This window comes from Phacochoerus africanus, chromosome 10 (assembly GCF_016906955.1).
Source record: "Phacochoerus africanus isolate WHEZ1 chromosome 10, ROS_Pafr_v1, whole genome shotgun sequence".
Taxonomy (NCBI): domain Eukaryota; kingdom Metazoa; phylum Chordata; class Mammalia; order Artiodactyla; family Suidae; genus Phacochoerus; species Phacochoerus africanus.
In genome coordinates this window covers 118,032,012-118,044,409 of record NC_062553.1, presented here as the reverse complement: position 1 = coordinate 118,044,409, position 12,398 = coordinate 118,032,012, and the positions used below count along the sequence as shown (strand labels likewise).

Genomic DNA, 12,398 nt, shown 5'->3' with positions numbered 1-12,398 from the left:
ACTTTTTTATTGTTTCTATTTTTCTACTATGAATGAACATCCATTTATTAGAACTATGCTTATCTTTACCACATGAAATATAACTGCTTCAACACCTTTGTATGATAATTCTTTTTCTTTCTTTTTTTTTTTTTTTTTTTTTTTACTGGGTCGTACTCGCGGCATATGGAGGTTCCCAAGCTAGAGGTCTAATTGGAGCTGTAGCCGCCAACCTACACCACAGCCACAGCAACGCCGGATCCTTAACCCACTGAGAGAGGCCAGGGATTGAGCCCTCAACCTCATGGCTCCTAGCTGGATTTGTTTCCGCTGTGCCACAATGGGAACTCCCTGATAATTCTAATATCTGTGTTATTTTGGGTTGGCATCTGTTGATTTTCTTTTCCCTTTAAGACAATCATTTCCTGGTTATTTATATTCAGACTCTGGGTCCTACTAAAATCCTCTGAGTAATATTTATTTTTTCTTTATTTCAGTAGGCAATCAACTTGAGTTGGTGTAGATTGTAAGGTCTCTTTTACTTTCTGTGAGTAATGGTTCCAATCCCAGTTGTTTCCAAAGGCTCTGCTATGCTGCCTTTGATTTGTCTTATGAAGCCAGTGACTTGTGCAGTGTTGTTTTGCTTTTGTTTTTAAACCATACTTCAGATTTTAAAGCCACTGCTATGCTTCTCTGGACCTGTCTCATGTATATACAGCTGGAGGTGACTCAAGACTCTTGGTTGGGTTCATACATAGAACTAAGGAACTCCATTCCCCAGTTTTTTCCTGAGTCCACACTTCCCCAAAATCTATTTCTCTTAAGGTCTCTTTTCCTATTTTTTTCTGGCCAGAAGATGGGGTTCTTCTCTCAGTTTTAGCTGTCCATAATTCCATAAATAGTGCCTACCATTGGGGAAAAACTGGAGAAGAAAAACAGCAGCAATAACGATTCTTCACACTCACTCTGGACTACAGGATTCTTTTCCCCAGATCTTCAGATCATAAAAATAGGTTTTCTTTTTTCTTTCTTTCTTTCTTTTTTTTTTGTCTTTTGCCATTTCTTGGGCTGCTACCGTGGCATATGGAGGTTCCCAGGCTAGGGGTTGAATTGGAGCTGTAACCACCGGCCTACGCCACAGCCACAGCAATGCGGGATCTGAGCCACATCTGCGACCTACACCACAGCTCACGGCAATGCCGGATCCTTAACCCACTGAGCAAGGCCAGGGGTCGAACCCACAGCCTCATGGTTCCCAGTCAGATTCGTTAACCACTGAGGCACAACAGGAACTCCATAAAAATAGGTTTTCTATTGCAGTTTGGGCCTCATGTATGGCCCTTACACAGCTGCATGACTGAAGCCTGCCTTTAGGTCAAAGCCACAAGGACAAGAGAAACATAGTTTTGACTCTCCTTCAAAATCCACCTGCTTTTCTTTATTGATCTGAGTCCTTGGGTAGTTGCTCTTTGCATTTTATCTAGAGTTTTGGGTTGTGATCAGTGAAAGAGAGGTTGTAAGGGGCCTGATCCATCCTGGATGGAATTGAAAGTCTGTGTACTTCAGGATGGCAGGGACTATAACTGGTTTTTTTAAATCTTGATCTACATAGTACCTAGCAAATGGCAGGAACTCAATAAATATTTGTAGAATAACATAAGAATAAAAAACACTAGCTACTCAAGATGACAACAAAAACAATCTTCATAGTTCAGAAGAAAGGCATCTTTGATAGAAGAGTAAGAGTGTCTAACATCCAGAGCAGGTGTTTCAAATACATTTAAAAATGGGAAAAAATTATAAAATGAATAAGATCCTTAATGATTATGCTATAAAGACAGATAAGAAATTAAAAGGACAACCTAGAAAAAGGTTCTGCTCCTATAGAACAAAAACTTAGAATGGAGGTTTTGAAGAACTAGGACTCTGGCTAGGATAGATTTTTGCTGGTGTTACATTTATGGGGGAAATTGAAAAAGAAAAACTAGATACATAAGCAATGTAGGGACCAGGAAGAGACACATAGAATACATGGGCCTCAGCTCTCTCCCCACTGCCTCTCCTCCTTCTTTTTAAATATTGTGCCTGTTTGCTTTATTCTTTGCTCTAAATATATCCCTATCTCTATTTTCCTTTGGACTTCTCTTTTTCCCTAGATACCTCTTTCTCTCTTAATCGACCAATTATTAAAATGCCTATTTCCTTAATATAATACAAATTTTATGATTTGAAATGTAGATAAATTAAACTAATAAATTTTATCTTTGTCTTAATAATTGTGTTATTTTGGGAGGAGACAATTTCTTGATAGAAAAACATCTTGTTAACAGCTCTGTGCGGTTATTTGAAATAATTCGTTATAAGCAAAAGCCTACCTGTGTAATTCAGAAGTAACTGTGGTAATCCAAGTGTCTAACAGTGACAGGGAATGTATTCTGTTAGGAGTGAAATGAAGCAGGATGCTACAGTGCCTTCCCAGGGACAGCCCACTCAGTACTAAGTCCCCCACCTCTTCTTTGTAGAAAAGCTGTAGCCTCCTAGGCCTTCCCCAAGTTCCAAAGAACATATTTAATCAGAAAAAAAAAAAGTGAGAAAATGCAGAAGCACAGGGAAACAGTCAAGCAAGACAAAATCATAACTGTTTAGCCATAAAAAAATGTCAAGGACCTGTAGCTCCTCCTCAGGACTATAGGTAATATTCTGAGCCATATCCTGAGTTGTTTTGATACTACCCTTCTACCCTTGGAAGAAGTTAACTACAGGCTGCCCACTAGAACACAGACCCTAGACCAGGTGGAACCGGAAGGAGGATGATGTTGATTTCTAAAATACCTGTTACCTCACCATCAACCAATCACAAGGATGTATATAAGCTGATTATGTACCCATTGACCCCTGCCTTTAAAAACCCTTCCTGAAGCTCCTGCTGTGGCACAACAGGATCAGCAGGGTCTTGGGAACACTGGGACCCAGGTTCGATACCTGGCCTGGCACAATGGGTTAAGGATCTGATTTCAGCTGCAACTGTGGCTCGGACTCGATCCCTGGCCTGGGAACCCCATATGCTGCAGGGTGGCCAAAAAAGAAAAAAATGGAAAACAAACAAAACAAAACAAACCCTTCCTCAAAAGCTACCAAGGAGTTTGGGTCTCCTGAGCATTAGCTGCCTGTTCTCCTTGCTTGATGCCTTGCAATAAACCCTGCATTTTCTTTCACCACAATGCTGTGTCAATAGATTGGCTTTACTGCATGTCAGGTTGAAGAGACCTAAGTTTGGTTTGGTAATAGGAGTCCTCTCATTTTATGTCTGGATAGTTGGCATAATGGGAAGAATGAGGAATTTGAAATCAGAAATATACTAGTTGTATGATCTTGGGTAAACTGCAATCTCCTGTCATCTTTTAGTGGGCATAGTACTATCTACTTTTTAACTTTGTGCTCACAGCTAGAGAAAGCAGAATTAAATGAGAACAGTCATCCAAATTTGACTTTATTAGACAGACATCGTGTCATGCTTTTTGTATACTAAGATTTCATTGTGATTTTTACTCCAGTAACTTACATTTATGATCATCTCAGTATTTGAAAAAATTTTATGCTCTATTTCAATGAGCTTCTTAAAATCCTTTTTGGAATGAGGCACAGTATAAATACATACATACTACATATTTTGCTATCAGGGGATAAAATTTGTACAGTTCACAGCAAAAGGTATAGTATTCAATTGATAATTTTTATTAGAAGTATGCACTACCACCATATTGCTAAGCTTTGCTTTTTTTTTTTTTGTCTTTTTGCCTTTTCTAGGGCCGCTCCCGCAGCATATGGAGGTTCCCAGGCTAGGGGTCTAATCGGAACTACAGCTGCTGACCTACGCCAGAGCCACAGCAACACGGGATCCGAGCCAAGTCTGCAACCCACACCACAGCTCACAGCAACGCCGGATCCTTAACCCACTGAGCGAGGCCAGGGATCGAACCTGCAACCTCATGGTTCCTAGGCAGATTGGTTAACCACTGTGCCACGACAGGAACTCCAGCTTTGCTTTTAAAGTTTTGGAAATTTTGGATTGATTTAGACACTTTATTTTCATCTGTTTTTATTAGGCTGTCTATTCAACTATACCTATTGATAATGGACATAGCTTGGTATTATAAAAGAGTTGGGCAGTCTCAGATCTCTTTTAGTCTGTTACTAACACTGAGAAAATTTACTGACACTTCATCTCCCTGTACCTCAATTCTAAATCTAAAAATGGGGTAGGAAGGGAGGGTATTAGATGATCTAATGCCTTTATCAGTTTTAAGTCTATGCTTCCATTCCCTTATGGACCCACTATAAAAAAAAAAAAAAAAAAAAAAAAACCAGGGTGAGAGAACACGAGAATACTGATATATGTTGTTTGAGAACATCACATCTTGTATAAGTGTGTGTGTGTGTGTGTAAAATACATAATATCACTTAGTAGAAACAGCTTCTGGTCTTTTCCCTGTTGTGTGTTCTTGTAGTGTTGTGTATGCTGTACTTTGGGCTTATCCTTTTGGAACAATATTGAACAACAGTGACATCTAGTGACTACATGCTATATATGATTCAGCAAAAACTTAAATGGCCAATTCTTAGTCTTCTAAATGTGGATGACTCACTTTGTGACTTAGCTAAATACTTGAAATCATTCTTTATCTCTCCCCCATATAGAATTAAGAAATATCAATTAAATTTGACAGTTGCATTAGTAATTTGATACATAACTTAGATTTTCTTCAAAAAATCATACTGCATACAGAGTTAAATATTAACTATTCTACATGAAACTGCAATTTTTTCCCATCCATTGAGAGTGGCAGAACTGGGAGCTGAGTTCAGGTGTGTTTCAATACATAGTCCATGCCCTTAGCCACTATACATCACTGCCTCATAATAGCTATTTAACATATATTTTTTAAGTGAATGTTAGGTAAAGCATATGTGTCAATGTCTGGGTTTGTATATATCGCTTTAGAATCTTTGGAACTACTGCTGCCTTCAGTCTGAAGTCTTTTTGAGTCTACATCAAAGATCATCAAATAGGAAGTTCCTGTGTGGCACAGTGGATTAAGGATCTGGTGTTGCTGCAGCTGTAGCTCAGTTCACAACTGAGGCATGGGTTTGATCCCTGGCTCAGGAACTTCCACATGTCTCGGGTACAGCCAAAAAAAAAAAAAAAATCATCACATAAAAACAACTATGTATGCATCTACAGTCAGCTAAATCTATGACAAAGGAGGCAAGAATATACAATGGAGAAAAGAGAGTCCCTTCAATAAGTGATGCTGGGGAAACTGGACAGCTACATGGAAAAGAATGAAAGAATGGAATTAGAACATTCTCTAATACCATACACAAAAATAAACTCGAAAAGGATTAAAGCCCTAAATATATGATTGGATACTATAAATCTCTTAGAGGAAAACATATTATAAAACCCTTAGGGGGAGTTCCCGTCGTGGCGCAGTGGTTAACGAATCCGACTAGGAACCATGAGGCTGCGGGTTCGGTCCCTGCCCTTGCTCAGTGGGTTAAGGATCCGGCGTTGCCGTGAGCTGTGGTGTAGGTTGCAGACGTGGCTCGGATCCCGCATGGCTGTGGCTGTGGCGTAGGCCGGTGGCTACAGTTCCAATTCAACCCCTAGCCTGGGAACCTCCATATGCCGCGGGAGCGGCCCAAGAAATAGCAACAACAACAACAACAACAAAAAAGACAAAAGGCAAAAAAAAAAAAATTCTGCCATTTACTAGATATGTGTCCTTGGTCAAGACCCTTACCCTCTCTGAGGCTCAGTTTTCTCATTTGAAAAGGTAGTTACAAAATCAAATAAGATAAGAGAAAATAAAAGCATAACACAAAATGTAAAGGCGTATCCAAACACTATCATTATTGTTGTTAGACTACAGATCCGATTTCCCTGTTACTGGTCATCTCAGCTCTATAGGCAACAGAATTTCCAAATCTCACCCTTCATTTTTCCTTTATCATAAAAAGTAGACTTCTGTACTTTAATAAACACACATTGGTGGAAATGTTAAAAAACAAAGCCAAATAATGTATGATTTCCCTTATATGTGTAATCTAAAAAATAAAAATTAGGGAATATAACAAAAAGAAACAGGCTCACAGACATAGGGAATAAACTAGTGGTTACCAATGGTGAAAGGGAATGGGATGAAGGGCAAAATAGGGGTGGGAGATTAAGAGGTACAAGCTACCATGCATAAAATAAGTAAACTACAAAGATATATTGTACAGCACAGGGAATATAGACAATATTTTATAACAGCTATAAATAGAATATAATCTTTAAAATTTTTAAATCACTATGCCATACACCTGGAACTTACGTAGTATTGTATATCAACTACATTTCACTTTATTTTTTTCTTTTTTGGGGGGCCCCCCACACATGAGGCATATGGAAGTTCCCAGGCAAGGGGTCGAATTGAAGCTATAGCTGCCAGCCTACCCCACAGCCACAGAAACACCAGCTCCTTTGTGACCTACACCACAGCTCACAGCAATGCCAGATCCTTAATCTACTGAGCAAGGCTAGGGATCAAACCCACATCCTCACAGATAACCTGCTGAGCCACAACAGGAACTCCTATACCCCACTTAATAGAAAAGTCAGATAACAACAAATGTTGACAAGGATTTGAAGAAATGGGACGCTCATCACTTGGTGATAATGTAAAATGGTACAGCCATTTGGAAAATAGTCTGACAGTTACTCAAATGATTAAACAGTTACCATATGACCCAGTCATTCTACTTTTAGGTATATGCTCAAGAGAGAATATGTCCACACAGAAACTTGTACATGAATATTTATAGAAGCATTATTCACAATAGCCAAAAAGACATAAACAACACAAATATTCATCAATGGATGAATGGATAAGTAAAAGTGGTATATAATTGAGTATTATTCAGCCAGAAAAAGAATAAAGTATGATACACATTATGATGAACCTTGAAAACATAATGCTAAGTGAAAGAAGCCAATCACAAAAAAAATCACATAAAATATGATTCCATTTATATTAAAGTACAGAATAGAGAAACGGAGACAGAAAGATTAGTGTTGCTTAGGGTAGGGGTGGGGTTTTAGCTAAAAGATATGCTAGTCCATCACTCTTCTTGGAGTGATGAAATTGTTTTACAACTGTAGTGATGGTTATACATATCTGTGGATATAAAAAAATTTCAATTGTATACATTAAATAGATGAACTTGTTATGCATAGTATGCTATGTGAATTGTGGCTTAAAAACTGATTTAAACAAAAACAAAATACATACACACACAAACACACACACACATGGATAATCAAGCCAAAAATTTTAACAAGTAAATATTAAAGGGACAAGAGAGAGAGAAACATCAACATCAAAAATTTTAACAAATAAATATTAAAGGGACAAGAGAGAGAGAAAGTCCAGAATTTAGATAAGCGAAGCAAAAAAAAATTCAAGCCACAATTTTTTTAAAAAAATGTTAACTGGAAGGGGAGATGGCGTAAAAAAGGAACAATCTGAACCATTTCTCAGTAAAATGGTAACCCACTGAACTGGAAGAGTTAGGATCTCTGAGTTCAAGGACTAGTTTAGCTACTAACTTAAGCACTAATACCCAGGTTGTCTACCTACCCACTATGTCAGTCTTTCACTTCCTTGATTTCCCTGGTTCCTATGATCTTTTCCCCATCCAATCTCAGCCACCCAGTCACAAATGCCACTCACTTCTGGCTAGCTATGCCACTGTGCTTCTCTAGCATAGCAATACTAGAATGTTTGTATCTCCTCAAAATGTATATGTTCAAATCCTAACCTCAATGTGATGGATTAGGAGACGGGCATTTTGTAGGTGATTAGCCCAGGAAGGCAGAGTACTCATGAATGGGAGTGGTGCCCTTATCAAAGAGACCTGGAGGGCTCCCCTGCCTCTTTCAGCCATCTATGAACCAGGATTTCGACTCACAGATACTGACTCTGCTGACACCTTGATTTTGGACTTCCTAGCCTCAAGAACTGTGAGAAAAAAAAAAAATTCTGTTGTTTACAAAACACCCAAACTATGCTATTTTTTTGTTATAGCAGCCTGAACAAAGACAAATATGACTGCCTATGTTCAAAATGACTACTCTATATCTTCTCTTCACCTCTTAAACCTCTTATCCAAAGATTCTTCTTCTCTTTTATTGATCTTGCCTCATACTATTGTTACACTCATTAAAAAAAAGAGTATGAGGCAGAAACTCATCTTCTGATCACCAAATCTACCCATGTATCTTCATCTCTATACCAATACTGGCCACCTTTCTTCTCATTCCTATACATTTTATGTTCATGTTTCTAAGCCAACATTTCTACATATTTCCTGGACCTTAGCCCCTCATTTTCTCAAAGACAACACTCCTAAAATATACATTTTATCTCAAATACTGTATTTCCTCCCTCTATACTGGATCATTCTCCCATTAGCCTAAAAACATACTTAAGTACCCTCATCTTTAAGAATTGTACTTTGACCTCACATGTTTTTCTATTAAGTCCATTTCTCAGTTGAAGAGAAACATCTTGAGATGTCTGTGCTATATTCACTTCTTCACATCACATTTATTCTTCACTGTGCTTGTCAAGGCACATAATTACCATCTGTTGCTAAAATCTGATGATAAGATTTATTTCACCTCACCTCTCAGTATGTTTCAGTACCTAGTGGCCATGCTTTGTGTCTTGGTTTTTGTTTTTTCTTTTTATGGCTGCATCTGCAGCATATGTAAGTTCCCAGGCTCAGGGTCAAATTGGAGCTGCAGCTGCCAATCTATGCCACAGCCACAGCAACACCAGATCCCAGCCACATCTGCGGCCCACACTGCAGCTTGTGACAACACCAGATCCTTAACTCACTGAGTGAGGCCAGGGATCGAACTCATCTCTTCACAGTGTGAGGCCCTCAACCCAAAGTTGGATCTTTCACTGGCCGAGCCAAAACAGAAACTCCTGCTGTCTTGGCTTTTTAAGTCACCATACTTTTCCTGTTTTCTTCCTACTTCACTAGTTACTCCTCTGTCTCCTCTGCTTGCTTCTTTACCTCTGATCATTGAAATATGCTCTATGAACACACTTTCCCCAGGTAGTTTTTTCTACGTGCTGACGCCTCTCAACTTTGAATCTTTGGTCCTGCATACAGAACTAAAGACTCAGAACTTATTTTAGATTTTATTTTATTTTAATTAATTTATTTATTTGGTCTTTTTAGGGCCACGCCTGCAGCATATGGAGGTTCCCAGGCTTTGGGTCGAATTCCGAGCTGTAGCCACTGGCCTACGCCACAGTCACAGCAACACGGGATCCGAGCAGCGTCTTGAGACCTACACCACAGGTCATGGCAATGCCAGATCCTTAACCCACTGAGCAAGGCCCGGGATCAAACCCGCAACCCCATGGCCCCTAGTCAGATTTGTTAACCACTGAGTCACGATGGGGTACTCCTATTTTAGATTTTAATAAGCATATCAAACTTAAGGTGAACAACAACAAAAAATACTCCCCCCTCTATACATTGTCTTATCTAGTCTTTTCCATTCAGTAAATGGCACAACCATCCACTAAAGCTAAGACAAAAACCTAGGAGCTTCTCTCTTTTTCTCACCCCTATATTTAAAACATCTCCAAGTCGGCAGGGCCTGCCACCAAATATATATCACATCCATCCATGTTTACATCACTGCAGCCAAAATTGTGGTCATTCTTTCCTGGATTCCTCCAAGTGTCTTCTGCTACTAATCTTGCTTTCCACCCCTTTTAACCCATTCACCACATAACACGTGGAATGAACCTTTTTACAATAAATCAAATTATATTCCTCCCTTCCAAAACACTCCAAAACACTTCCTACTGGCTTCTCATCACACTTTAAATAAATTCCAAACTTATCCCATGGGTAGATCCCCACAGTAGATTCAAAGCCCAACATGCTTTGGCCCCTACCCATCTCTCCAAACTCATCTTCTACCACTTTCTCTGCATTTCAGTGATGGTGTTTTTGATGGTCTTTTAAAAAATCAAGTTCTTTCCTCTCTTGGGCTTTTACAACAGAAGTTTCCTTTACCTGCAATGCTTTGATCCCAAATATTTCCATGGTTGGCTTTTTATATCACTGAGGTCTCAGCAGAAATGTCAGCTCTTCAGAGAGGCATTCCCTAATGAATCTAAAGTAACCCCTCCCTCAGTTCCTCTCACTTCATACTGTTTTACGTCTTCACTGCACTCACCACTATCCAAAATCTCCTTGTTCACATATCGTTTACCTGTTTATTTTCTGTCTTTGCTAGAACTTAAGCTCCATGAGAACAGGGATCTTGCCAGTTTATTTTAACCACTGCATTCACAATGCCTGGCAAAACAGCAGATTCCCTAAAAATACTTGATGAGTTCCTGTCCCTGACCGAGCCACTCACCGTCTCCAACTCACAGTTGTGGGCTTACTATTGCTCGACTTAGCTCTGAGTATAGACAATACAAAAGCGAATAAGGCATGGCTCCTTAAATTCTCATCCATTTATTCTTTCAATAAATATTTTCTGAACTTATATTGTACTATCTTCCAGCCACTGCTCAATATCAGTGTTTAGTTCCCTCGTCAGTAAAATGGTGTTCTGTTAACCAACTCGATCTTACAGGGTGTATAAACAAGACGATATGAAAATATACAAAATGGGAAGTCCTATAAAAATGTTACTTTATAAATTGCTATTACTGCTCCTGCCTCTTTCCTTTTGTCTGGTAGTGGGCAGGAGCTTAAGAGAGTCAACTGACAAAAGTCAACAGTATAATAAATTCTAGTACTCAAGGGAGGTAATAAATAGGAATACCCTTTTTGTAGTCACATGGTGACTAAAAAGTCGGGTGCACGAATTCTTTATCTGTGATAATAATAGGTGTTAATTTCCCACACCTCCGTTGCACAAATAACAATACCACTGATCCCTATGTAACGTTAGGGAGTGGGGTGTGACCTCTTTTGGTGCCACCCAAGCCAATCATCCCCCTCCAATACCCCATCTGATTTTTCATCGACTATAGGACACACACCCAGCTGCGTCAGTGACCAGGTTGGGCCTGTACAACTCTTATAAGGACTCCTGAATGATAAGCCTGACACACGGTACCTGTACAACTGTCCTCAACGCTTCAAAAGCACCAATCTAAAGCGCTTGTCCACCGTGATAAAGCTGAAAGAAATAGGCGAGGCGAGAGCCCTGTAAGGAGGCAGGTGAGCCTTCCCAGGATGAATCCTGGAACCCATCTCCAACCACCGGAGCTCACGAAGTTTCATGTGTAGATATTTACCGGTTAATATCTGCACCGGTGAATGTCTGCGGTTAATAAAACTAACTTTTCAGTCAGTCTTTTCTGACCTCTTCCTTCTTCCTTGCGAATGCCTGGAAAATGAGAAAGAAACGGAGGAGGAAGGGAGAGACTAAAGAAGAGAGATGTGGGGTGAGGGAGTGGAGAACCCAGTCAGGGAGAGGGGAGAAACAGATCTGTGGCTGGTTCCCCAGCGCCGGGTAAAGGGGCAGATGGACGCTCCTCTGAACTAACGGAGGAAAGGCGTTCCTGGGGTGGACTGGAAGGGAAAGGCTGCAGGAGACTCGGGACTTGGGCCCAAGGTGAGAGTACAGAAAACTGGGCCATACCTACCACTCCTTCGGCATCCTCCACGACCCCGGGCGCGGCCCTTACGCCCAGCAACCGCCGCGAAAATCTCGAGCAGCTCTGGAGCAAATGCCGCCGGACCTCGGAGCGCGCGGTGGGCAGCTCGGACGCCGGGGTCTGGGCGGGGCCGGGAGAGGGGCGGGGCTGGGCGAGGGGCGGGGCTAATAGCAACGGGGCGGGGCTGGAGGGGCGGGGCTGACGCGTTTAATTGGTCGTGGTCCGCCTCCATCTGGGAAGCTAGAGGGCACTATGGTTCACTGGGTCCACCTGGTGTTGTTTTCAGTCTCTTCAGCCCTTTTCTTTCCGTATCTCTTCTGAATATTGACCAACTGTAGATCAATATTGTTGTAGGAGTCCAGGGATACAGTCGACCCCCGTAACGTCAAAACTCACGTCATGTTGCTCCTTAAATCGTCTTAAATTTAGTGCAGTCTTGGGAATTCCCAGGTGTGGCTCAGCAGGTTACCAACAGGGCTAGTATCCATGGGGATGCTGGTTGGATCCCTGGCCTCCCATAGTGGGTTAAGGATCTGGTGTTGCTGTGAGCTGTGGTGTAGGTCGCAGACATGGCTTTCGGGGTCCATGGTGCTGTGGCATAGGTCTGGTGATTCAAGCCCTAGCCTGGGAACTTCCATATGCCACAGGTGTGGCCCTAATAAGCAA

The 12,398-nt window shown here is 40.7% G+C and overlaps 1 protein-coding gene across 1 annotated transcript in view; it reads right to left on the bottom strand.

Moving 5' to 3' along the window:
* SLC9B1 (solute carrier family 9 member B1) overlaps positions 1-11,852 on the bottom strand; it is a 77,530-nt gene extending 65,678 nt beyond the window's left edge. The window contains exons 1-2 of the mRNA XM_047798390.1: positions 11,717-11,852; positions 11,370-11,461 (exon numbers count right to left, since the gene is read on the bottom strand). The gene's annotated coding sequence lies outside the window, so the exon portion shown is untranslated. The remainder of the gene's footprint in view (positions 1-11,369; positions 11,462-11,716) is intronic.
* Positions 11,853-12,398: the final 546 nt, after the last annotated feature.